This window comes from Symphalangus syndactylus, chromosome 9 (assembly GCF_028878055.3).
Source record: "Symphalangus syndactylus isolate Jambi chromosome 9, NHGRI_mSymSyn1-v2.1_pri, whole genome shotgun sequence".
In the NCBI taxonomy this organism is placed as follows: Eukaryota; Metazoa; Chordata; class Mammalia; order Primates; family Hylobatidae; genus Symphalangus; species Symphalangus syndactylus.
Window position 1 is genome coordinate 124,705,600 of NC_072431.2, and position 27,140 is coordinate 124,732,739.

Here is a 27,140-nt window from a genome sequence, read left to right on the forward strand (position 1 = left end):
ATTTGGAAGCTACTATAGCCATTGAGTGACCAGATCCTAGGTAGGTAATATTTAGTTAACTAGGTTTAAATGGACTATGCCTTTAGTGAAGGAAAAAGATAAGGAAGGCTTGGTATCTTCCTGTAGGAAGCCTGCTCTTTAATAAAAAAAAGTTCGGTAGTTGGAAGATCAGTACCTCTTGAAACAGATTAATAGCGCTCTGACCCAACTGGTTGGAGTTTGAGACTGGTAATCCACATTTCTTGTTACGGTCTTCAGGAAACCCCATTCACAACCGTATTACCCAAATTATAATCACCATATTCTTAGGATTTGTGTCCAATTTCTATCTTGGCTCTGATATGCCCAGCTTCCTGAAGATACACATTAATGTTAGGTTTCTGTAAGGATTGGATGAAAAGCCGATTCACCTTTTTTGTCCCCTTTCATTTGTTCCTTGATAAGAAATCCTTCTGGAATCCATATTACTGATCATAAGGCATATAAAAAAATCCTACAAACTACACAGTTGAGACTGCAGGATCACCAAGTGGCAAAATTAAAGGAATCTAATATTTCTAGCTAAACAAATCTTTAGTGGGAGATATATGAATTTGGATATTTTTTAAATGTGTTAATATTAGGGGCAGTATTTAGAAATAGTTGACCACCTTAGAAACTAAAGAAATCTGAGGAACAAAGCTCGAACTTCTAAAATTTTATTTAAAATATATGGTCTAAAATTATTTAAGACCAATGTGATTTGGTCACCTTTTCTAATAAAATATGTGTGAGCTAATTGTTACTGTAATGTTTTAATATAAAACAAGTTAATAGTTCAGATGGTTCCAGGGCCTGGAGTTACTTACCTAACTAAAATGGCAGTTCCTTAAAACCTGAGACCTCCCCATTAGAGCTGTAAAAGTTCCTGTATAGTTATGAAAGGGAAGCTGAAGATCTTTTCAGTTTCATTTTGGTTAAGGTGTTACATAAAATATGCCTACTTTGAAGAAAGCATCTTACTACCTGCCTCCAAAGGCAGTATGAGCCATTGGCAGAAAGGGAACAGATTTCAGTTGTGGCAGAGATTTTTGACCCCAGAAGACTTTTTGTCTGAGAAGTCAAGAATCCTTAACTCCCAGGTATCTTATCAGTTTCCCAGATCATGCCAGTTTGATTCTGTCTGGCACTTAGAAACATGTTGACAGGGTCATTTTATTCACTAAGTACAATTCCAAAAGTTTGTGTTACTGAGGGGGATCTATGTTCATAAAATATATGCCCTTAAGAAGCTTGCAGCCTAATTGGGGAGATGAGGAATGCTACTTATATTTAAAATTCTAACTGTTGTTTTTTAGTTGTCTACTCATACCCTTATATAAAAAAGAGTAAGTACCTCAAATATATTTTAAGGAGACGGCTGACAGTAAGTTGGAGAACTACTGGCTAGTCAAGAAGTTATTTCAGTAAATCAAGCCAATCTTACAAAATGTGGAAGTTTAACTAGATGACTTGGGGGCTTTTCTATCTTTAACTTCTTAGAAAGGGGAAAAAAGTTTATACGCTCCTCAGCCCCATCCATGAAGTTAGCTATTCTGCATTTCATGGTCTGCCCTCTACTTTTTTTTTTTTTTTTTTTTTTTTTTTTTGAGACGGAGTCTTGCTTTTGCTGCCCAGGCTGGAGTGCAATGGCGCAATCTCAGCTCACTGCAACCTCTACCCCTGCGTTCAGGCGATTCTCCTGCCTCAGCTTCCCAAGTAGCTGGGATTATAGGCATGCGCCACCACGCTTAGCTAATTTTGCATATTTAGTAGAGATGGGGTTTCACCATGTTGGCCAGGCTGGTCACAAACTCCAAACCTCAGGTGATCTGCCCACCTTGGCCTCCCAAAGTGCTGGGATTACAGGCATGAGTCACTGCGCCTGGCCCTGCCCTCTACTTTTAAGCTGAAGGACATATCATCAGGTTTAAGGAAAATCTGGATCTAGTAAAACACAGCTATCCACAGATTCAGACTGAAAATCCAGTGAAATCATTTGCAATGAAAAACTTTGAAATCTAAATTAATGGCATACTGATTGTTATCTTATACTGATACTATATACTATGTATCAATATACTAGGCTATATTAGTAAATGACAGAGTCAAGAGAAGATTTAAAATAATATACCTAATGGGATAACTGGACTACTTGCTGAGAGTCACCTGGAGATACTACCCAAAATGCAGTTTGGGTAGGTTGGGGTCAGGCACACTGGAAGAGTGCTGATATCAGTGTCATGAGTTTCCTTCTAAGTTTCCTTCTGTTCCCCCCCTCACCCACCATAAACCCAATCCTTAAAGCTATAGCTATTAACTCAAGACTCAGAAGAAATATTCTTAGTTGCCCATATGATAAATATCGAAACAGGACTCTGTAAGGATGGTCTAGTTAGCCACGGGAGTTAGACAGTGGCTTCCTGTGACATATCAGAGGGTGACTTTAGTTGTCTTCCAAAATGTGATTAGGGTTACCATTTAGATAATTTGACTGCCATTTGCTTGCACATTAAAGAAGGAAAACCAGGCAGAAGAACCTTATAAACGTTTTTAGTAAACGTTTTTTTTTTGTATTCCTTAAAAACAAAAATTACAAGTTTAATACTACTCCTTTGAAATATTGTACACCAAACAAACCACCTTACTCATGCAGCAAATTGGTCTATGTTCTCTTTTCTTCTGTTTGCCAGATGATCCTTCATAATTTCTGCAAACAGTTCCTCTTCAACAGATTTTATGCAAGAGGTAAAAGCTGGCCAGCAATTTTATGAAAATACTGAAAAATAAAAATGTAACATTCAGCAGATAACGTAGCGGATATCCTAATAAGTAGCAAAAAATATATTTAAAAAGCCCTTGTTTAACAAAGGCTACTTCCAAAATCATTTTAGCTATACCCTCAAGTGATTAGTGAACACAATTTAGGGACAGACACCTGGCATTCAAAGAGGCAATCTTGTTGCTCCAAAAGACTAATGGCATATCTTGAAAATAAAGAAAACCAAATTAAATTTGAGTTTCCTTATTCCCTTAAGTTTCATCAACTTTTTCTTACCCCAAACTATGCCCATAAATGCTTTTTATTCTCTCCAGTGTATTCCCAGTCAAAAGTTTAAGTTTTATTTTCCTTCATTGATTAGGTAAGAATAGCTATGCTGAAAGTGGGTTTTCAGGCCATATTCCCTTTAGCCTCAAATTCCTTCTCTCCCCCATCCCCAACATGTACTGCCTCCCAATCCTTGTTAAGAGTCACTGCCTTAGGTTTATCAAAAGATTTTAGATTACTGTTATTATCTACATATAGCACCTTTTTGTTGATCATAATAAACATTTAGCCCTTAACGTGTGGTAAGTACTGTGCTAAACCTTTTTATAACTCTTACATGTTATTTCATTCTCACAACAATCAAGTTTGCTACTCACTGGTTCACATCTTATGGCTCTACTCTATTTATTTATGGCTAGGGCCTCTCTAGCAGGTCAAGCACTACTCGGATTGGTTAATGACTGTCATTCTGGCTGTTAAACATTTTGATTATTTTTACTGATAACTATCTATGAGGTGGGCAAACAAAAGTAGTATAATATCGTTTATAGCAGGGTTCTCAAAATGTACAGCCCTGACCAGGAGTATCAACTCCACTTGTTGGAAATGCAAATTCTCAGGACCCACCCTGTAACTCAGTCAAACTTGGGGAGGGTAGGGAGAGTGCCAGAGGATGTTTGGACAAGCCCTCCTGATGACTCTGATCATGCTAAAGCTGGAGAGCTACTGGTTTAGTCTTGCTCCTCCCAGTGTCGTCTGTAGAGCAGCAGCATTACCCTGGAATCATGACAGGTATGCAGTCTCAGATCTCATTCTGGACCTACTGATAGAGTGCATTTTAACAATGTCTGCAGATGACTCGCATGCATTTTACAGTTTGGGAATTACTGCACTGATTTAGGCACTGACTCTGGAACCAGACTACTTGTGTGAACCTGGGCAAGATGCCTTGCCTCTCTGTGACTTGGTTACAAAGTAGGTTAAATGAGAATTAAATGATCTGCGGATGGGTATGCACTTGTGCACGTGCACAGACACAGTTTACAGGTAAAGTAACAGAAACAAAGGTGTTAGAAAGCTTGCCCAATCCTACACACTGGGGAAGATGTGATTTACAACCAGTTTAGCCCCATAAGCATGTCATGCTGGCTACACCTTATTGTCTCCTTGACCTTCAGGCAGCTATCGTTGAGTAAGCACTGGTTTAGCTATTAAGTAAAATTGTCTTATTTAATGAGCAATTAGTTAATGGTAAAACAGCATCTCTTATAAAGGTTAAATAATTTAAAGTATATTTTTCATCTAAGAATTCAAGCACAATAACAAATACTCCCACCACAGTAGGAATGAAATGGAGCCTAAGGTGTATGCACACATCCCCATACTTAGCCCCAAATGTATACACACAGTAAGAAGGCAACATCCCTATAATGTGTCTAATACATAAATTCACTTTAAGCCTGAATGCAAATAATCTTGGTTATTCACCTTTGCTAGAATGTAAGATGAATTTCACAGGTTTTTAGGACATCTGCTTTAAAAAAAAAATCACTTCAAAAAGTTCATTTTGAAATACAAGCTGAATCCCTATCTTACCTCTGCTGGAATTTAGGGGTATAAATGTGCATATATTCATGTGTGTATGTGTCGCGGGGAGAGGAGGGAGGTGTGGTGGGGGATGGCAGGTGGAGGTTTTTTTTTTTTTTTTTTACTCACATGTGAGCCATAGCAAAAGAGGGCCATTCCCAGCTCAAGCCCCGTGCCACAATCACATTCATCATTAGCAAACTGCACAAAAGTCATCATTTCCTGAATGAGAGCAAAAGCTGTTAGTCTCTCATCATCACTTGCAGCCTCAACTAGTGTCTTGCACATTCTCTTGAGGTCAGCTGAAAGAAATCAATAATATAGAAGATTACACAGTTAGAAAATGAATCAGTCTTCAAACGTAAAGAAACTATAAAGAGGGTTTTTCCTCCTAAGACTTTTTGTACTTGTACAACTTGTGCCACCTTGGGTAGTAATCTGCAGCACTGTAATTTAGAATGGCAATTTGGTAATTTTTCCACTTAGGATTCAAGCTTAAAAATGGCTTAAAGGTTTCTTAGCGACAATTTCACAGGATTTAGTCTTTTTAAAAAATTTTTAAATTTTATTTATTTATTTATTTATTTTGAGATGGAGTCTCGCTCTGTCCCCAGGCTGGAATGCAGAAGCACGATCTTGGCTCACTGCAACCTCTGCCTCCCGGGTTCAAGGGATTTTTCTGCTTCAGCCTCCCAAGTAGCTGGGATTACAGGTGCATGCCACCATGTTTAGGGGATTTTTGTATTTTTAGTAGAGACGGGGTTTCACCATGTTGGCCAGGATGGCCTTGATCTCTTGACCTCATGATCTGCCCTCCTCGGCCTCCCGAAGTGCTGGGATTACAGGCATGAGCCACCACGCCTGGCTACAGTCATGATTTTTTTAAAAGTCTATTCCATGGTGGCAATCATGATTTTACATAAGCTTTAAAGATTCAGCAGACAGGTCCAGGAATTGGCAAACTTGGGCCAAACCTGGCTCACCCCGTTTTTAACTACCCTCAAACTAAATGTTTTTTCATTTTTAAATGGTTGAAAAATAAAACAAGAATGTGATAGATTATGTAGCCCACAAAGTGTAAAACATTTACTATCTGGCCCTACATAGAAAGTTTGCCTTCAACAACCCATATTTAGGCTTGTTGGAAAACTTCCCAAAAGTAGGGCAGTTTCTAGGTTTGTGGTGTCTTTTATGGAGGCAAATCACATAACCAGTGAGCTTTTATCAAGTGGTAGTCTTCAAAGACAAAAACAGGCCCAACTACAACTACCACCATAACCCTTCCAGTTTCCATTCTTCCTTTAATTCATGTTAGTGGCACTATTTTTAGGTCTTTCCTTAACAAAACATCTGTACAAATATTCCACTTCTTTGTGCAATTCAGTGAAAAGTTTCCAAGGCAGAGGAAGCACACAACCCAAAAAGCAAACTCCAATTTTAAAGGCTTCTCACCTAAGTCTCTATATCTTAAAGCCTTTTTCTCTCGAATCTCCCTATTCTCCCAGTCTCTTGCTTCTTTCATCATCCTTTATTAAGCTGCCAGAAAGGGCAGATTATTCAAAGAAAGTTATTACACAACTGCTTACCACTTGGGAAAAAATGAAGTCATTGTCTTCTATCGTAATCTTTATATCAAGATAATTTGCAGCTGGATTTCAGAATTAAATGTAAAAATAAAACCATAAAACTACTAGAAGGTAAATAAAAAAAATAATTTTGTGATGGAGAAAAGTTGACTGTATAAAAATAAACTAGTGAAATCAAGAACACAAGACAAATTGATAAAATATATCTGCAAAATATAACAGTAAATAAAAATTAATGTCTTTATAAAGAAGTCTAACAAAGGAAAACACTAACATCCAAGTTAGAACACATGTAAGAACAAGACTAATTCTAACCCTGATAGAAAAATGGGCAGAGTTCAGGCAGTCAAAAAAAAATGCTATGGTCAACTAAAGTAAAAAATATTTAACATCCTTTATAATTAAAGAAATGCTAATTAAAACTGCAGAATTTTATGCCTACCAGCATGGAAAAAACCAAAAGGACTAAAGAAAACTCCATAAAATTAGAAACAAGCAAAGAAGAACTACACACACACACACACACACACACACACACACACACAAACTTTGGACCTGGTAATACTATGTCTAGGAATTTCTTCTAAAAAAAAGAACCAGATAAGTATGCGAATAAAGGTATAAAAGGATATCTATGGCAGGGTTGTCTGTATTTGTGAAAAATCTTAAGCGACCCAAACTTTGAACATAAGCACAGTATTCTGCAGCCACTCAAAATTATGAGGTAGATCTTTAATTGGCAATATGAAATGATAAACATAACATATTCATAAGTGTAAAAGGTGAGACATAAAGCAGTGATAAAAAGACAGCAGTGCTATAGTTGCCAACTCAGGCTGAACAACATACAGTAGGAACTATGGTAGATGTATGTTCAAATTTTTTTACAGATGATTACCTTACTAATTGTCCATAAAGAGGTATCAATTAAGAAGTCATCAGAATCATAATTTTATTATGAAGAATAAGATTACAAACTTAGGAAAACTGTACAGGAGTGGGTGACATCCTGAAGCATCAGATCACAGGTGGATGGAGTGACACACCATCATTTTATGCATATTTAACCAATGTTCCTTATGAGGAAATCTAGGTACGGAAAAGGGGAAGTGGCACAGAGCGAATTAGTAAGAAGATGGGGTGGAAAGAATGCTAAATACGGAAAATATGAAGTTGGGTTTTGCATGTGTCATTTAAGATTTTGGGCAAGACACACAAACCTCTATAACCCTCAATTTACTTATCTATAAAATAGGATGATAATCCCAACTTTGCAGATTTGTTGTAGGGAGTCAAAAGATATAAGGACTCTGCATTCCAAAGTATGCTAAGTTACTGTCAGTATAAAAACACTGATTTCTAGTGTGCTGTACAGTGCTCTATCATACTAGAGTGGGTATGTTCTTACAGGCAAGGACAAAGCCACTAACTCACATATACTAGTGGAACTTATTTCTTCAGTAGAAAAATATGAATTAAATGAAGATCTCACAAAAACAACAGAAGAACAATCTTACAATAACAGAAAAGGGTTTCAAAGTATAATCATCAATGGGGGTGGATTAAAAACATGATTGTCTTGTAAGTTCTTTTTTGTCTTTGTTTTTACCAGCTATTTTTGTATAAAGAACATACTAAAACGAAACTTCATGGGGGAGGGGTCTAGGACAAAAATATATATGAAATTTAAACCTGAATCATATCTTATTTATGGGGAAGAATTAAGAAAATCTCCTTTGAATTAAATTATAGCTTGTGGTGGACAAATAAGACTGATAAAATAATTTGCTAATAGCTACTATGTATATTGATGCTGAGACTTTAGTCGAAACAAATTAGGAATACATTATCTAGGCTACAAATGCTACCCTTCCTCCTAGTCACAAGGTGGGAGAAGCTTCCTATGATAACCAGAAAGGTAAATGGCAATATAAAATCTTAACTTTTAAAATGCCATGTTGTAATAAGTTTCATTAAAATGTATGTTTTAAGAAACTTTCCAGTCTATAGGACTAAAGAAAGAGTGCCTAGAACTTATCAGAATATCACCCTTGCAGCTGAATCAAGATTAGAGAAGGAACTGAAGTAGGATTTAATGCCTAAGTACACTAAGGTACTTCATTACCAGCGCTAGTTTATTAAGGAATAATAAGTTCTCCATTTAGCTTAGAATATTCAGATGAACCAGCAAGGGCAGACAAACAGTGAGAGGCTGGAGGAGACTGGGGAGCCCTCATTCCAGTGACAAGTGTTTTTTTCTCCCCCAGAGGCCATAAGAACAAACTCCTACATAATTCTCATTTACTTCAAAGCAGAAATCTTCCAGCTTGTCATTAACTTACTCTGAAATCTATAGCAGAAAACCAAAAGAATCCAACACTAAGAAGTATTTGCTCCTTTACAAAATACTCCCCTCACACTGCAGACATTAGGAGAGATGCAAAAGGAAATGATGAGATGAATAAGGAAAAAGGAAGAAGCACTGCTTATATACACGTTTACTGAAGAAAACGTACCTATGTAAATTTCATTATGTACAAAGCAGCTTTCACTTAACTTTATGAAGTGATTAACTGATAAAACAAGATTAAAAGAGTGGTAAATACTGGCATGAATTATTCAACCACAGCAGTGATATCACCAGTTATGCAATTCAACCAGTGTACCAACCCAAAGGAGCCATCTGACCCCTGTTTCAGTGCCATCCTCCTAGCACCCCAAGGGACAGCACCCAGCTCTTAAGATAGGGCTAGAGAAGAGAAGGGCAGGGTAGAGATGGGAAGGAATCAAGAGGGGAAAAAAATCTGCTAAATAGCAAAACAGAGACCAACAGATTAGTCATACTTTCTTATCTCTGTTTCATCTTCATGGTTCTCTGTTCCAGTGAGTACCCCAGTTCTCTGGCTGTTTCTGTGAGTTTTTCATCTATGTTTTTCAAGAGATTGGTTTTCTTCTTATCTGTTACTTCTTTAAGTTTTTTCATCAAATATAATCTTAAAAAGAAGTAAAAGTCCTCATTATGTTGCAGGCCACTGTACTAAGTACAAAGACCTTTGGAAGTTGAGCCAAGTTAAAAATGTCAAATTCCATGCAAGAATAAGTCCACAGAATACTTACCAACACTTTTCTCAAAATCCCTAATAGTTTTCTTCAAATAAGAGAAAAGCAATATTAACAAAAACTGCCAGTAACAGAGAAAATATTATTCAAATTTATATTAGCACTCTAATGTCTACAATAGAGATATAAGAAATAGTTACAAAGCTGAGATTAGTCAAGTTTTAAGTTGTATTACTTGATACTAAGATATGGCATACTACTTTGGAGAAGTCTGACCTAACAGAAAAAAAAAGTAGACATCAAAAAAATTTTTCAGGGGCCGGGTGTTGTGGCTAACGCCTGTAACTCCAGCACTTTGGGAGGCTGAGGTGGGAAGATCACTCAAGGTCAGGAGTTTGAGACCAATCTGGGCAACATGGTGAAACCCCGTCTCCGCTAAAAATACAAAAATTAGCTGGGTGTGGTGGCATGCGCCTGTATTCACAGCTACTCGGGAGGCTGAGGCACGAGAATCACTTGAATCTGGGAGGCGGAGGTTGCAGTGAGCTGAGATTGTGTCACTGCACTCCAGCCTAAGACTCTGTCACAAAAAAAAAAAAAAAAAGCGAAATTCCGTCTCAAAAAAAATTTTATTTTGCTCTTATTGCCCAGGCTGGAGTGCAATGGCAGGGTCTCAGCTCACTGCAACCTCTGTCTCCCAGGTTCAAGCGATTCTCCTGCCTCAGCCTCCCGAGTAGCTGGAATTACAGGCACCTGCCACCATGCCCAGCTAATTTTTGTATTTTTAGTAGAGACAAGGTTTCACTATGTTGGCCAGGTTGGTCTCGAACTCCTGACCTCAGGTGATCTGCCCAATTTGGCCTCCCAAAGAACTGGGATTACAGGCATGAGCCACTGCACCTGGCCTTTTTTTTTTTTTCATTTTTAAAGAGAGGACACTGTTACAATAAGGTCAATAGATTTTTTTTTAATGTTGAAATTTGTGTTAAGAAATATTTAGAAAACGTAAAAGGAAAGCAAAGCTACATTATAAGCTTATACAAAAGCATAATCCAAAGTAGTTTTCAAAAGTATATAAATATACAGCATGTTAATACCACTTATGGAAATAATTTTATATTTTATCATAAACAGGTTAAGATTTTTGCTATCAATGTAAAAGTTCAGGAGTACAGTAAAGAGTGGGAAGGGGTGCCAGACTCCCAGGAAGAAAGTTGCAGGGAGTAACAACTCCTAGGAAGAAACTCACTTCTATTCACTGCCAGCATCTGAGAGTTTGTAGTATTCCCTACAACACTGTTATCAAAGGGCTTAGAAAATTTATAGTAGATGCTAGTCTTAGCTTCATTTTACTTATCAGGAAAAAAAGAAGGCACAGAAGATAATCAACTTACCCAAGTTCAGAGAGCTAGTGGATTAAACCAGAAGAGTTACCAGTACAGCTGGTAGATTAAAGTGCCACCCACTATTCACAATAGCAAAGACTCGGAACCAACCCAAATGTCCATCAATGACAGACTGGATTAAGAAACTATGACACATATACACCATGGAATACTATGCAGCCATAAAAAGGATGAGTTCATGTCCTTTACAGGGACATGGATGAAGCTGGAAACCATCATTCTAAGCAAACTATCACAAGGACAGAAAACCAAACACTGCATGTTCTCACTCATAGGTGAGAATTGAACAATGAGAACACTTGGACACAGGGTGGAGAACATCACACAACGGGGCCTGTCGGGGGATGGGGGGTTGGGGGAGGGACAGCATTAGGAGAAATACCTAATGTAAATGATGAGTTGATGGGTGCAGCAAACCATCATGGCACACGTATACCTATGTATCAAACCTGCACATTGTGCACATGTACCCTAGAACTTAAAGCATAATAAAAAAAACCAAACTGCCACAGAAACCCAAGCCACCAAAATCTAACTTCTGATTACAGCACACAGTTATACTAAATCTTACTTTCAATTATTACCAGCTGTATGTCTACAGGATATGTTTATATCAACCATAAAATGCAAATTTGATGTCAGTCTTATGTGACTCAATCTTTACAGTCTTCCTCAACACTCTGGCATGGCATACAGCTATTCAAGTACCCTGTGCTGTGTATTTCCACACTTTCACACACGTACTGCTCCCTTACCTAAAACATCCTTCTTTCCTTTCTTTCTAGGAAGTTCTTAGGCATCCATCAAAGCCCACATAAAATATCCTCTTTTACCTCCACCACTACTGAAGGCACTTGGTAGCTGCCTTCCCATACATATGATATTATTATGAACTATCTCTGTAAGTTTTTGTCTGTGCCTAAACCTACTCTAACACTTTGCTGTGTGATGCTTAAAGATAAAGTGCAATGTGCAGCTGAAGCCATAACCATGAACATGAACATTTTGTGCTGTTACTTTAAATCCATTAGAATGCCTTGAATGCAAAAGAATTTGTACCCATGCATGTTAGATGGCATCATGCAATGGCCCTTTGGAAATAGTGGTTCACTAAATTATATAGATGTAAATGTTGAAACTTATATATCAAATTCACTCCATTACATAACATTAGAAAAAAAGCTATCAAGCTTACAGTGGTATTAAAAGTTTCTCAATCTATTTTTTTTGTTTGAAACCTTGAATTTTATCACTTGCAAAAAATAGTCAGTTGTTTTCTTTGGTTCATTTGAAAAAATTTCTGCCAGTATCTAGACCCAAATAACCAGACTTTGTCAGTGAGTCAGTCTTTCTAAAAGTGGGAAAAAGTTCATCTCAAAACTCAATCATACAAGTGCTTTTTTTTCCCTTGAGACAAACCACAGTACTTCAGTATGAGAAATGCTTTCTATGTATTTCCTATTTCACCACAGAATGTTAAAGAGATATACTCAATGGTAGACTGCTAACACATGTATACTCCATCACTGACGTTTTCTTCCAGGGACAGGGTCTTGCTATGTTGCTCAGGATAAACTTGAACTCCTGGGCTCAAGCAACGCTCCCACCTCAACATCCCGAGTAGCTACCATGTCTGGCTCCATCACAAACATTCTTAAATACTTTTGCATGTACTGCTGTGAATAATGCAATGACTGTTGCTACTCTTGTGGCACTATCTTGATTCCTGCCAAGATGACAACAGTATTATCCACCATTACCTTTGTGCCATTGGTGCAAAAATAATATTTTATTATCACAAATAGTTTTGACCCTAAAAGTCCCTGACCCAAGGTCAAAACTATTTGCCTTAGTTATTTTAGGAAAAAAAATAAGGCAGAAGGAAAAAAAATCATTCCTAACTTTGTTGTTCAAAGATATTTAAAAATTGAATACGTTTATTTCCAAATGCATTACACAGTATGAAATGGAATCATTCTACACTATTGTTATTTGCCCACTTCATAACAAATTCAACAAATCAATACCAAGGTATTATAGTATATGGATAGTTTATATTTACCTAATCTCCTCTATTGCTGGATATGTTGCCAATTTTCCATTTGATAAACAATCTGTAATAAACACACATATTTCTGTATCTGTCCAAAATCCCTTTGATGAATATCTGGAAGTGGAATTGTTAACTTAGGGGTATAAATGTGTGCTTCACATGGTACCTGGCAATATCATCTGTCAAGAAATCTTAGAATACGGTGTTTTAAACATTTTTCAAACTGCTTTCTACAAAGGTTTTGACAATTAACACATAAGTAACGGTTCTTATATCTTAATCATCATTGGTTATTACCATTCTTCAACCTTTAAAAATCTTTGCTGACTTAATTTTCATTTCTTTAGTTACTATTAAATCTTTCAGAGACAATTCTTTCTCTGGGCATAAAAATTTCTTGATCAAAGATCTGCCTTGAAAGACCTTACTCCATCTGCCATAAAAATAAATTTTAAAATATATAAAGAAATTAAGTGTTCTGACTAGCTGATTTAAGGAGGTGTTACTCAAAAAACTAAAACTGTTATACTTTAAAAGTACTAAAATAGTTATATCTCAAGTAATTTTTTTACCACTGTGTTCGAGACAAATTATTGAAGGTAGTTCCTCAAGTAGTCACTTGCTGATCTTCACCTAAATTATAAATATTATCACTCATGTATTTTTTTTCTTTTTCATTGTCTGTGTTCTCCAATTAGCTAAAAAAAAAGGATACCAGAGGAGTCTAGGGTTATGTTAAATGACCACTATTATATTATCTTTCTTTTATAAAAAGATTTCTATTAAGACAAACATAACTAATAATACAAATGAAAACTTAGGTTTGTTTTTTTAAAAAAGACAGTCTCACTATGTTGTCCAGCCTGAAAAAATTAGGTGTTTTTACGTGCCAAGGTATTGTAGAATTAATATTTATGGAGCGTTTACTATGGGACAGATACTGTGCACAAAACAAAGCCTCTGCCCTCATGGAACTTAGATGCTAGTGCAAGAGATAGACAATAAGCAACAGTTTCTAATAAAGATGGCACCAATTTAAATTGAATAATAAATCCAAAGAGTTTAAAAGAACTTACAAATTACAAATACCAAGCAAGGTTTTATAGGAAACTGAGAGGTATTAGAAAAGGTATTAGAAAAGAAGGAACATTTTTGGACATCTACAATGTAGCTGCCCTGTAGATACACCAGTAGTATGTACGTAGCACAGTTTGAATTTGCTTTACTGCAAATTTGTATTATCAAATCACAGGGAACAAAAGCCCTTTAAAGAGATAGTACTAAAAAAGGTCAAACGAAACATAATCTACTTGTATTTGAAGTGATAAAGTTTGCTTTCTTCATTACAATGCAAACTACACAGCCGCTGACAAATGAAATCATTTCAAGTCATGTCTGTGGCTGATATAGCATAGACCGGCTCACTCAGCTCTATTCCAACCCCTTCCCCATGAAAGTTTGCTGCATTTCCCATACTACTCTTCAGCCCAGGCTCCACATGGGATCTAGCTTCTTCCAAGCAGCTGCAATAGTTTGAAATCTCAGAGGCAGAAGAGATACCAGGAGGAGGCTATGCTTCCACGATCTCCATCAGTGAGCACTGCTGTAGAGGCATCTGATAGTTCTGCAGCAGCTGTAGCTGAGATCCCAGCACCTGGTTCTTAGCTTTATGGGGGCTGAGAGGCAAAGGGTAGGGCATCCATTTACCTGGCACAGGTTATACCAAAGATAATATGGTCCTAGAGCCACCCATTGTGGCAGCAGTTCTTGATTTCCCAGCTTCCTGATGGTGGCAGAGAGATAAAATCCACTGTGAGCCACACAACTGTCATTCCTGGAAGCTCAGCCTGCCCCCTCAGCCATTCCAAGGATTTTATGAGCATCTCTTTTTACTTTATTAAACCTTTCTGTTTGAACTATACACAAGTAATGAAATCTTAACAAGTGTTTAAAATCAGATGTCTAAAAAAACTTGATTTTGCTATGGAACATCTGAGGTCGAGCATTATTAAGTAAAATAGCTACATTAAGAGGTGTAGTTTTTGGTGAAGAGTGACAAAATAACAGTATAGATAACACTACCTGCAAAAGTCATGGAAATTCTCTTTAGAAATCTGCAATTATGGGCTTTTGTTTTTTTTGGAGATGGAGTCTCACTCTGTCGCTCATGCTGGAGTGCAGTCGTGCCATCTCGGCTCACTGTGACCTCCGCCTCCTGCGTTCAAGTGATTCTCCTGCCTCAGCCTCCTGAGCAACTGGGATTACAGGCGTGTGCCACCATGCTCCTGGCTAATTTTTTATTTTTAGTAGAGATGGGGTTTCCCCATGTTGGCCAGGCTGGTCTTGAACTCCAGATCACAGCAATCCGCCCACCTTGTCCTCCCAAATTGCTGGAATTACAGGTGTGAGCCACTGTGCCCAGCCCCTCAAACCCCCTTTGTAATGGACTAATATAGTATAAACATTGTAAAGCTACATAAACATAAGAGAAATTGAGATAAAATATTCTTACTTGACTGCAGCAAATACATTATCTCCATTTGGAACAATTATACAGTTTTTCTTTGCTTCATTTATACCAACATATACAGGAAGTTCATCAGGAGAATCCCTGTTTGAGCAAAAGACATTAAAAATTTAGCTGCCCATAATTTATATTATCAGGTAAGTGGGATTTTAGGTCTACAGACAACAACTTACACCTATTTTTTTTCTCTTTTTTAAGGCCTCTTTTATAAGGGCATTTTTTAAAAATTGAAACAAATTTATCGTTTTAAGCTCCACATTTCTTTGGAACATCTACGATAAATCTTAACTTATATAACGGAACCTAAAACTAAGATTCTTAGGACCTAATTGCTTTTATACTCAAATACAAAAACAGGAAAAACAAGAAAAAGGATTGTAAAACATTGGAGATGAAAGGATCCTATTCACGTATATAACCAATCCTTTTATTTTAAAATTGAGGAAACAAATACTGAGAGGTTAAATTACTCAGCCAAGGTCCTAGTAAGTTAGGACCTTGGCTACAGTACAATCAATTCCTAGCCCCATGTGCATTCTACTGTACTACAGTACTTCTTCCTGGGCACGTTTCTTCTATTACCTTACATTTAATCTTCAATTTAAAGGACAGCATCTCTACTGGTACAAGTGGACCAAGGTAGTTTCCTCCTGAAGTTTCTCTATTTCCTAACCTTCTAAGTATCTTGCATGAATTCATTTAATTCTCATAATATTCCTATCAGGTATGTACAATTATTATCCCTATTGTTACAAGACTGAGTCACATGATACAGGGTCACACAGACAATAAACAAGAGGACAAGTGTGACTCCAGAGATCACTCTTAGCTCCCAGTTGCCACTCTGGCACCTGGAAGCACATAGCTTATGAAGCACAAGTCACAACAGCTGCTCTAAATTATCTTTCTTGGGCCAAAAGAGTTATTCTGAACCCAAAAGGGGAAAAAATAGTTTATGAGGAAAGGAAAAACCAGTGAGATTAAACCTAAAGAGTTTACCCATCCTAGGGAAAGTTAAAATGGTAACAGCAGGAACAACAGATGGCTCATATATCCAGGGGAAAATATGCCTTTCGCCTTGGGTAAGGCTAGTGAATAACTATCCTCATTCACAGGACAGGAGCTGTATTTTAGAGGTAAAGAAAAGATGCTTTACCTGAAATACCCCATGTGGTACTGAGTTTATCTCTAATAATAATGGTCTGGAACTCAGCAGGATCATAGTAAAACCTCCAATGAAGGTTAAAATTCGGGCCTGTTCATTTTTTTCTTCATTTTATGTTTCCCAGCAAGGATATTATAAGGATCAACTAATTGAAGTCCAATGCTTGCAGAAAGTGGATCTATAAAGAAAATAAATTTAGACAATACTTTCTGGAGACAGGAAATAATGCTTTTAGTGAGTAAACTATAAGCTATTGTCTTAAAAAACATTCTAAAGTAAAAGAAAGTCTTGAGTTATGTGTGAAGATGTCAGTTACAAACATTCAATGGAAAAGAAGTCAGAGTAACAGAAAACAGGATTTCCTCTGAAATTTACCACTGTATTAACATCTCAAACATTCCTGTTGTTTCGTATTTTAGCCAAAGCAAGACTAGTTTGTATTCCTATAGGCCTATTACCACACTGCAATTAGCCTCAAATACTTGTAGTACACACAGGTTAAGGGAGAGAAAGATAGCAAAAATGTGTGGATTAAGAGTAGCAAAAAACAAGCCATGCACGGTGGCTCATACCTGTAATCCCAGCACTTTGGGAGGCTGAGGTGGGCTGATCACCTGAGTTCAGGAGTTTGAGACCAACCCGGCCAACATGGCAAAACTCTGTCTCTACTAAAAATACAAAAATTAGCCAGGTATGGTGGCTCATGCCTGTAATCCCAGCTACTTGGGAGGCTGAGGTACGAGAATCATTTCAACCCAGGAGGCAGAGGTTACAGTGAAACGAGATCACACCATTGCACTCCAGCCTGGGTGATAGGGTGAGACTCTGTCTCCAAAAAAAAAAAAAAAAAAAAAGTAAAAACATTTGTATCCCCCTTTCCTCTACCTCAGCTAATCACACCAGATTCCCCTCACTCTTTGACAATCTATTTGGCCAACCCCAACCCTAGATGATTGTCATCTTCCTTCTCTATTCACAGATCACAGTCAGTGTTACTAAACCACAAAAACATGAAGTCTGTGCAATGTACAATGTATGACTTCAAATGGGTCCTTGCTGCTTCCAAGAGGGAGGGGAGCACTCCAGGCAGGACCCAGTTTTATACGGAGGCAAGGATGAAGAAAGCAAAAAAATTCCTGTAAGAGGTAATAACATGAATAGAAGCATGGAGATAATTGGACAGGAAAAATAGTTCAGCACAACTGGAGCTTAGGAGAGCATACACTAATTTTTAAAGCAACAAGAAAACTAAAACCATCCATCTCATTGCCAAAGATAACACGGTTAATACTCTAATATACAGTAACAAATTTCCATACTCTCCACCCCCATGAACAGATACGAATATGTAACAAACTGAGATGGATTGTTTTGTAATCTGCTTTTGTCCTCCATCCTGACCCACTTAAATTTTTTGAATATTTTCCATGCTATTCAATGTTATTTTACATGATTTTTTAATAGGGCATGATACTGCATTATAAAGAGGTAACCATCTATTCTCTTACTGATGGACATTTACTATTTCTTTTTTCTGTTCTAAAAATGTTTCAGTGAACATCTTTGCTAATGTTTGTACAGACATGACTATTTTTAAAGAAACTGCTACACAGTTCTGTTCTGATCTATTGGCAAAATTCAGAATATGTATCAATATACATTTCCATCAGTAGTGTATGACAGTGCTTACTAGTTAAAAATTTTAAACAGTACAAAAGGTATATAGTGCAAAGTAATGATCACCATTAACAGTTTCTTTCTCCTTTCAGGACAAAGTAAGCACATAGAAAAGTATACAGGGATATGTGTGTACTCCCCCCTTTTTTAAAAAATACTAATGGTAGCATAAATCTATACACTGTTCTTTTTCAGTTAACATATTTCAGGCATGATAGTTTATTATTTCCTAAAAATCTGCCTCATTCTTTTAAAACAATTAAGATCTACTGAAGAGATGTGTTATTGGTAGGCATTTAAGCCATTTCCCATTTTTTTGTTTAAATATCCTCAAACAATTCTTAGTTTATCTAATCCATAAGACAAGATTTTTTGTTTGTTTGTTTTCTTGACTGGTATTTCTCTTTTCTTAAATTATACTTTAAGTTTTAGGGTACATGTGCACAACGTGCAGGTTAGTTACATATGTATACATGTGCCATGTTGGTGTGCTGCACCCAGTAACTCGTCATTTAACATTAGGTATATCTCCAAATGCTATCCCTCCCCCCTCCCCCCACCCCACAACAGGCCCTGGTGTGTGATGTTCCCCTTCCTGTGTCAAGACAAGTTCTTGGAAGCAGAACTGTTAAATCATATTCAAACTCCTGCCACATATGAAAGTGTTTACCTTCCTTCACATTCCCCCAGAATGTGATGAAATTATTTACCTTTGCCAATAAAATAGGTGACAGTGGCATTACTATAGCATTAATCTATATGTCTTACTATATTTCCTCTTACTAGAAACATCTTGGAAAATATTCCTTTTCTATGAACTGTTTATATTCTTGGTTAGGTTTTTTTTTTTTAAATTATTTTATATATATACATTTTTTTTTGAGACAAGGTCGCGCTCTGTTACCTAGGCTGGAGTGCAGTGGTGTGATCTCGGCTCACTGCAGCCTTCACCTCCCAGGTTCAAGTGATGATTGTGCCTCATCCTCCCGAGTAGCTGGAACTACAGGGGTGTTCCACCACACCCAGCTAAGTTTTGTATCTTTAGTAGAGACAGGGTTTCACTGTGTTGCCCAGGCTGGTCTCGAACTCCCGACTTAAAGTGATCTGCCTGCCTCGGCCTCCCAAAGTGTTGGGATTACGGGCGTGGGCCACCATGCCTGGCCAATTATATTTTTTAGAGACAGGGTCTTGCTCTGTCACTGAGGCTGGAGTGATCATAGCTCATTGCAGCCTCGAACTACAGGGCTCAATGAAGGATCCTCCCATCTGAATCTCCCAAGTAGCTAGGACTATAGGCACATGCAAACCACGCCTAGCTTTTTAATTTTATTATTTTTATTTTTTTGTAGAGAAGAGGTCTTGCTATGTTGACCAGGTTGGTCTCAAACTCCTGGTCTCAGGCGATCCTCCTATACTGGGATTACAGAGTGTGAGCCACCACACACAGCCCATTTCCTATTACATTACTTTTTCCATTTATACAAGAATGATTCTGGAGCAACTCACCAGCTGGTTTTTCAGAATCAAGTTCTTCACAGAACTTCCAGAAGTGATAGAAATCTTCAGGTAAAGAGAGCTTATAATGATTTTCTACTTCTTTTCGAAGGTCCCTGGAGACCACTGGAGACATCAGCTTCACAGAATTTATTTTTCTTCACATCAACTGTTTTTTCACTCTGAAAACTGACACACAAAACTTCAGTTCTCCAAATTGTCTTTAGTAATTTCAGTAACTCTCCTTGCATAACAGTATCACTCACTCTTGTTCACCCAACTCTATGAGATAGTATATGTGTTTTCTTTAAAACTCTCTAAATGGTAATTGAGTAAAATCTGGGAATTCATTTGAGCACAGAAAAACAGAGGAGTTTATATGGTGGTTAAGAGGAATACATACAGCAAGTCTTTAAATATATTTTTCTAAGATAATGGAAACCACGAAAAACAAAAAGGTAAAAATGAAATGGTAAGGAACAGGAAGAGAGGAATAAAGAAAGGGCAGGTTTTGCCCTCTTTTGGTTAAAGGTGTGAGTCTTTTAAACAGATTCATTGATCACATCAGAAACAAATAGTCAGAAGTAACTGGATATAAGCAATTCATCAGTTAAAAAGCTGTTTCTTCAGCAACATCCAGAGTTGTGTCTGAGCTATTCACTACAATCATTACCCATCCTTAAAAACAGATACCTCCCTTTTGATTTTCCAAATAAAGAGGGAAGGTTAGTGACAATGTTAAACATCCACAGTTCCTAACACAGTTAGCAGAATAGCACTAGACTCTAGGACAAAAATGCAATTATTTCAGAAAAGGCCTTTTAATACCAGGATTAGGTTACAATACTCATCTTTAGCACCACCACAATATAGATTCAGTATGCTAGGTTTTATAATGCCTATTAGATATTTGATAAATTTCTGTAAAGATAATATGCTTAATTGGAGGTTACATATGTTTAGTTTTCTAAGAGGCAATCTGTTTTTCTTTCTAGGAACCTAGATTCTTTCTTTTTGGATTAAGTTCTTTTTTATTCTTCCTACCTAGAGCAGTGGTTCCCAACTGGTGGTGATTTTGTCCCCTCCACCCCCGCCCCCCGCCCGGGGACATTTGGAGACCTAGTTAGTTGTCACGAATTGGAAGAAGGGTGCTAGTGGCATCTAGTGGGGCAGAGGCCAGGGATGCTCAATGTCTTACAATGCCTAGGATAGGCATCCTCAACAAAGACTACTGGCCCCAAATGTCAACAGTGCTAAAGTTGAGAAATTCTGAGCTAGATGTTTCTCATATTTATATTCAATTTTCCCAGTAGGCTGAAGTTTATTAATGTTATGTTAGGTATCACTCAATATCTACAAGATGTATTTATGAATCAGATGACATAAGAATGATCACGATGGCAATGATTTCAAGAGCAAACAGAACAAATGCCTATTGGTAGAATAGTTATAAGGCTTCCAAACAATAGACTGTTACACTTAATATTACATTTGACCCTTGAGCAACAAGGGTTTAAATTTTGTGGACCCACTTATACATGAATTTTTTTTCCAACCAAATGCAGATTGAAAAATAACAGTATTCTTAGGATGTGAAATCCACTTAGAGAGAGGGCCAACTTTTTGGATACTCAGGTTCCACAGGACCAACTTTGGAACTTGGGTATGTTCGGATTTTGGGATATGTGAGAGTCCTGGAACCAATCTCCTTCATTTACTAAATGGTTACTGTATGGCTACACAATATGGACCTATCTATATTAAATATTCTTAATGAGGAAAAAAGTTCTTGATTATATGCAGCATGATAGCCTTTTTATGAAGTTCAAAAACTAAAAATAAATATTGTTTAGGTATACATTCATAGGAGATAAGCCTATTTTTAAAAGGCAAGGGAAAACAAAATTCAGGATAGCTACACTGAACATGAGTGACAGGAAGAAGGCTGAACGGAGAGGAGAGGGACATGTGTAAGATGTAGAGCTACTGTTTCAGTTTTGGGGTTGGGCAATGGGTTCACAGGTGTTTGTTATATTACTTAACGTAAATAAGCTCAAAAACAATCATGAATTGAACAATAGTAACAGTTTATTGTGCCAAGGATTATAATGCATCTGATTTAAAAAAGAATTAGGTTGAACGAAAAGGCTGATGAAAAATGAATCCAAAAGTAAGTATCAATAGCAAATAGTAATAGTAAAGATAATATAATAGTAAAAACAAGTAGTAAGTCATACTTATTGAGAACTTATCTTGTGCTATTTCACTGTTCTAAGCACCTTCTGTGAATTAACTCATTTAATCCTCAACTATCTCATGCACTAGATACTATTAACCTCATCTTATAGCTGCTGAGGTTAACTTCCCTATGTCCCTAACTAGGAAGTGGAAGAGAAGGGATTTAAACTCAGGTTTAAATCTGGCTCCACAGCAGATTCTCAACCATTTCATGTTGCTTCTCCAACTGCAAATACAGAACAGTAGAACATATGAAGTCCTGAGCTATCCTATCTTCTGTTTTTATAGCTGTCTTTGGTCAGACTTTCAAAGACTGGCTCCAACTGAAGATGTTAGAAAAGACTTACTCTGCCTTGCTGAAAGGCAGTTTTGCTTAATGGTTAGGTTGCCTGGGTTGACTCCTGACCCTGATTTCCAGCCTTAGGCAAGTTACTTAACCTCTCTGTGCCTTGTTTTCTCATCTGCAAAAAGGGCATACAGTACCTCTATCATAGGGTTGTTACACGGAATAAGTTATTATATGTAAAAATACACAGAATAGTCCTAGCACATAATATGCAAATGCTGGCCATTATGGTTATAGTCTGTGTAGACTCACTTTCATTTCTGGTACTGTATTTCTAGTTAAGCACCTCACGCCACCAAAGCAGTTCTTCACTGAATCTTCAAAGAATTTTTTCAGCTCCGACTTAACTCACACACCAGTTCAGCATCTCCATATCCCTAACAACTAGAATTTAGGACAGCTGTTCCCTTCAGAGGCTGCATTTCTCCTTTACCCTGGTATTCCTAGAATGCATGACCCAGTATGAAGAATGCCTATACACCTGGCCCTTTACTAGTTAATTAAGCCCTCCAAGAATGTCTCACCCTGTCCGATTTATAACATCGCCAGACTAAGTTTTCTAAAACTTTAGTTATCACAATGGCACTTCCTTCCTGTCTGATTCCCCTTATTGCTGCTGTAGTGGTTACAGAACTTCCGAAATCGTAGTAAAGTATGAGATAGTGCACATACTTTTTCCCCTTACCCCTCATAGTGCTTTTATGATCAGGTCCCTCTTACTTTCCCATTTCTCTGGCTCCAGCCAAGACGAAGGCTCCGCTATGCCCAAACATCTCCTACACTTTTACGTCTCAGACTCTTACTTCTCTGCCTTCAAAAGCCATTTTCAAAGAGTTGCCTTAAAAGTCTTCTTTAACACCCCCTGGAACTTGTTAAATTCTCCTTCAGTGTTTCCATAGCACTTTCTACACACCAGCGTTATAATCCCAAACAAAAAAGTCACTAGAATGCATATTCGCTCGTGTCCCTCCTCCCCAGGCTGGAGGCTCTACATGGAGCAGGGGCAGGCGGGTTGACCCCGAATCCGCAGGGCCCCACACAATGTCTGGTATGTAATCTATCTGGGTGGGCGAATGAATGAAACGTTGGTTGGCTTCATCTGTTTCCCCAGGAAATGCGCCAAGAGGAGCTGGGCAGAAGATGCAGAGGCGCTACTTCCTGGTCCAATCCCCTACAGAGCGAGAAACAGCGACCCGGCCAGGGTTCCCGCAGCAAACCGCAGCCCCCGGACACACAGCAAGCTTAAGAGTCACTGCATGAATGAAACGCGCTGCCTCCTGGTACCCTGGCTATCACCCAAAGTGACCTGCGTAGCCCGCACAGCCTTTCTGGCAGTATCTGCGGCCCCGCGCCGGGCCTGCGCTTCCAGCCACCGCCCACCATTCTACAGGTGCAGCGCCAGCCGAATTCTCCGATCCGCGGCCGCTTCCGAGAGCCGCCAACTGCTTCCAGGTTCAAAAGCCTCCAATCCGAATCCCAGCGCCGCTCGTGCGCACCAATTTAGGGAAAAGGCTCCGCCCATGCCTCGCCCCCTGAGACCTGGCGCCCGGCGCGTTGAGGCCCGGCCTACTCCCCTGCTGGGCACGGGGAACGGGCGTCTTCTGTCCTTGTGGTCCGCTTCTAGGCTTTTTGGGGCATCTTCCAGGGTCACTCCAGAGACCCCCCAGACTACTGAATCTGAATCCGTTAGGGTGGTTCAACCTTCCTCTTCAGGTGTCTACTAGAGGCAAGGTTGGATGTATGCGGCTGCCCTCAATACAGCTCCTTCCTGGTTTTTTCTTCATTTATGTTTACTTAAAATATTAATCCTTTTTTCCCTCTCCTCCATCCCTCTCCCTCCCCTACTATACGGTTATTGGCTTACACTAATTCATTCCCGATGATCTCTGAGAAGGAAATAAATGTCTGTCTGTCTCTGTCTCTGTACCGTCATCTTCTTGGTACAATGTGGACTATTTTTTTCTCTACACCCCAGTTATGCAAAGTGTAGTCCCTGAACCAGCAGCCTCAGCATCCTGAGGGAATTTGTTAAAAACGCCAAATCTCAAGCCCTACCCAGACTTACTGAATCAGCATCTGCATTGCAACAAGATCCCCTGGTAATTCCTATGCACATCAAAATTCGGAAGGCACAGCTCTCAACTGATGTCCTTGGGTCTCCCTCACATCCATCCTGGGAAGGTTTCATTCCTCATACCTGAGGTGAGTTCCATGTTTCCTGAATCTGTGTCTTTTTATTGGTTATATACTCTCATGTTGTGGAACATATCTGCCAATAGTTCCTTGAGGGAGGTTGCTTCCAGGTCTTTTTTCCCACAGAGCGTGCAGGTCTGGAACTGTTTTTATTCTGGCTGAGCACAGAGTTCTAGGTTGAAAATAACTTTTACTAGGGATATTGGAGGGCTTGCTCCACAATATTTTAGCTTCCAAAATTGTTGAGAAACTACGTCATTGCATTTCCTTCTCCTTCTCAGGTCACTAAATTTCTTTATATGTAACCCGCTTTGGTTTCTGTTTTGTTTTGTCTCAAGAAGCTTTAGGATCTTCTCTTTATTTCCAGTGTTCTAAGACACAATCGAGTGTCTTGCTTATGGGTCTTTTCTCATTCCTATTGATCAGTTTTTCAATACTGAAACACGTGTTCTTCTGTTATGGGGATTCTCCTGGTATTATTTATTTGATCATTTCTTCCCGCCTTCTCTTATTGTATCTCATATTTTTTGAAATTTGTTATTTAGATCGTGGACCTTCTTGGCTGATGTTTTTTCTTACCTGACTGTCCTATTTTCTTTCTTTTTTTTTTTTTATTATTGTACTTTAAGTTTTAGGGTACATGTGCACAATGTGCAGGTTTGTTACATATGTATCCATGTGCCATGTTGGTGTGCTGCACCCATTAACTGGTCATTTAGCATTAGGTGTATCTCCTAATGCTCTCCCTCCCCCCTCCCCCCACCCCACAACAGTCCCCGGAGTGTGATGTTCCCCTTCCTGTGTCCATGTGTTCTCATTGTTCAATTCCCAACTATGAGTGAGAACATGTGGTGTTTGGTTTTTTGTCCTTGCCATAGTTTACTGAGAATGATGATTTCCATTTTCATCCATGTCCCTACAAAGGACATGAACTCATCATTTTTTATGGCTGCATAGTATTCCATGGTGTATATGTGCCACATTTTCTTAATCCAGTCTATCGTTGTTGGACATTTAGGTTGGTTCCAAGTCTTTGCTATTGTGAATAGTGCCGCAATACACATACGTGTGCATGTGTCTTTATAGCAGCATGATTTATAGTCCTTTGGGTATATACCCAGTAATGGGATGGCTGGGTCAAATGGTATTTCTAGTTCTAGATCCCTGAGGAATCGCCACACTGACTTCCACAATGGTTGAACTAGTTTACAGTCCCACCAACAGTGTAAAAGTGTTCCTATTTCTCCACATCCTCTCCAGCACCTGTTGTTTCCTGACTTTTTAATGATGGCCATTCTAACTGGTGTGAGATGGTATCTCATTGTGGTTTTGATTTGCATTTCTCTGATGGCCAGTGATGATGAACATTTTTTCATGTGTTTTTTGGCTGCATAAATGTCTTCTTTTGAGAAGTGTCTGTTCATGTCCTTTGCCCACTTTTTGATGGGGTTGTTTGTTTTTTTCTTGTAAATTTGTTTCAGTTCATTGTAGATTCTGCACATTAGCCCTTTGTCAGATGAGTAGGTTGTGAAAATTTTCTCCCATTCTGTAGGCTGCCTGTTCACTCTGATGGTATTTCTTTTGCTGTGCAGAAGCTCTTTAGTTTAATTAGATCCCATTTGTCAATTTTGGCTTTTGTTGCCATTGCTTTTGGTGTTTTAGACATGAAGTCCTTGCCCATGCCTATGTCCTGAATGGTAATGCCTAGGTTTTCTTCTAGAGTTTTTATGGTTTTAGGTCTAACCTGTAAGTCTTTAATCTATCTTGAATTAATTTTTGTATAAGGTATAAGGAAGGAATCCAGTTTCAGCTTTCTACATATGGCTAGCCAGTTTTCCCAGCAACATTTATTAAATAGGGAATCCTTTCCCCATTGCTTGTTTTTGTCAGGTTTGTCAAAGATCAGATAGTTGTAGATATGCAGCGTTATTTCTGAGGGCTCTGTTCTGTTCCATTGATCTATATCCCTGTTTTGGTACCAGTACCATGCTGTTTTGGTTACTGTAGCCTTGTAGTATAGTTTGAAGTCAGGTAGCATGATGCCTCCAGCTTTGTTCTTTTGGCTTAGGATTGACTTGTCAATGCGGGCTCGTTTTTGGTTCCATATGAACTTGAAAGTAGTTTTTTCCAATTCTGTGAAGAAAGTCATTGGTAGCTTGATGGGGATGGCATTGAATCTATAAATTACCTTGGGCAATATGTCCATTTTCACGATATTGATTCTTCCAACCCATGAGCATGGAATGTTCTTCCATTTGTTTGTATCCTCTTTTATTTCACTGAGCAGTGGTTTGTAGTTCTCCTTGAGGAGGTCCTTCACATCCCTTGTAAGTTGGAATCCTAGGTGTTTTATCCTGTTTGAAGCAATTGTGAATGGTAGTTCACTCATGATTTGGCTCTCTGTTTGTCTGTTATTGGTGTATAAGAATGCTTGTGATTTTTGCACATTGATTTTGTATCCTGAGACTTTGCCGAAGTTGCTTATCATCTTAAAGAGATTTTGGGCTGAGACAGTGGGGTTTTCTAGATATACAATCATGTCATCTGCAAACAGGGACAATTTGACTTCCTCTTTTCCTAATTGAATACCCTTTATTTCCTTCTCCTGCCTAATTGCTCTGGCCAGAACTTCCAACACTATGTTGAATAGGAGTGGTGAGAGAGGGCATCCCTGTCTTGTGCCAGTTTTCAAAGGGAATGCTTCCAGTTTTTGCCCATTCACTATGATATTGGCTGTGGGT

General features: G+C 38.3%; 1 protein-coding gene and 1 pseudogene across 1 annotated transcript in view; one reads left to right on the forward strand and one right to left on the reverse strand.

Annotated features, from left to right (window-relative positions):
* The window catches only part of FREM1 (FRAS1 related extracellular matrix 1), a 293,398-nt gene that overhangs the window by 22,362 nt on the left and 243,896 nt on the right, over positions 1 to 27,140 (forward strand). The window contains exon 4 of the mRNA XM_063609109.1: positions 23,318 to 24,408. The gene's annotated coding sequence lies outside the window, so the exon portion shown is untranslated. The remainder of the gene's footprint in view (positions 1 to 23,317; positions 24,409 to 27,140) is intronic.
* On the reverse strand, positions 2,566 to 23,713 carry LOC129490386 (putative histone PARylation factor 1-like; annotated as a pseudogene).